Genomic DNA, 1,646 nt, shown 5'->3' on the forward strand with positions numbered 1-1,646 from the left:
CCATGGACAAAAGGTCATGGTTTGATTCCTCGTCAGCGCACATGCCCTGGTTATGGGCTTGACCCCAGTGGGGTGTGTACAGGAGGCAGCTGATGGATGTTTTTCTCTCTTCGGTGTTTCTATCTCTCTCCCTCTCTCTCTAAAAAAAAAATCAATAAAAACATTTATATTTTTTAAAAGATAAATGCACATGTTGTTTTCTCGGACATTTCCACACTGTCCTCCTTAAGATTTCTACCAATTAGCAATCCTATCAGCAATGTACAAAAGTGACTGTTTCATCACCAGAATGTTTTGTTACTTTTTAATTTTTGCCATTCTGATAGGTGGAAAATGGTAACTTAATGTGGTTTATCATCATTTTTTTTACATAGAGTAAAACTGAATCTTTTTTTTCTGTGTGTATGCAGTTCTGTGAATCTCAACACATAGATTTGTGTAACCACCTCCACTCTCAGGATACAAAACCATTCCATCACTCTAAAAACTCCCTCATGCTGGCTCTTTGGAATCAAATCCTTCCCCCACCTCTAACCTCATTGATCTCTTCTGTCCCTAAAGTTTTAACTTTCCAGAATGTCATAAAAATGGAATTATACAATATATAACCTCTTGAGACCAGTTTGTTTCACTCAGCATACTGCCTTTGAGATTGATTTATTATTGTTTAACTAGAGGCCCGGTGCACAAATCTGGCTCTCTGACATCCCCCAAGGGGTCCTGGATTGCAAGAGGGCACAGGCCAGGCTGAGGGACCCCACCGGTGCATGATCGGGGCTAGGGAGGGACCACGGGAGGGCTCCAGAGCGTGTCTGGGCCCATCTGGCCCAGTGCCGATCTGCCAGACCCCAGCAGCAAACTAACCTACCTGTCGGAGTGTCTGCCCCCTGGTGGTCCGTGCGCATCATAGCAAGTGGTTGAACGGTTGAACTAACGGTTGGACACTTAGCATATTAGGCTTTTATTATATAGGATGTTCCAATGTTTTATCTCTTTTTTTAAAAATATATTTTTATTAGAGAGAGGAAGGGAGAGGGAGAGAGAGAAATATCAATGATGAAAAAGAGAAAAAGAAAAAGAATAAAAAAATGAAAATATATGGAAAAAAAATCAGTGATGAGAGAGAATCATTGATCAGCTGCCTCTTGCACACCTCACACTGGGGATCAAGCCCGAAACCCAGTCATGTGCCCTGACGGGGAATTGAACCGGGGACCTCCTGGTTCATAGGTCAGCACTTAATCACGGAGCCACATTGGCAGGGTTATCTTTTCACCTAGTGAAGAATATTTGGATTGTGTATTGGTTTCCTCTAGGTATCAAACAAAGTACCAAATTGTTCATGTGCTAGTATATAACTATATATACACTGCGAGTATATAAGAATATGGTGCTCTGTGATCAGTTATGCAGACAAAATATTGCTGTCTGAAATAGTACCAATTTAGTCATTTTTAAAAGGCAGTGAAGAGAGCGCCAGCCTTTCAAAAGAAAAATTGGTTTACAACTCTCTTAAGATGCGGCCTGCAAGCCCCGCCCCATACACCTGAGCGGCTCCGCCTACGCTCTGGCTTAGGTGAGGCTCAGTGGACCACATTTCCCAGCAGGCCCCGCAGGTCTCCGCGCCTGCGCACGGCTGCAGAGGC

Source organism: Plecotus auritus, assembly GCF_963455305.1.
Source record: "Plecotus auritus genome assembly, chromosome: 9".
In the NCBI taxonomy this organism is placed as follows: domain Eukaryota; kingdom Metazoa; phylum Chordata; class Mammalia; order Chiroptera; family Vespertilionidae; genus Plecotus; species Plecotus auritus.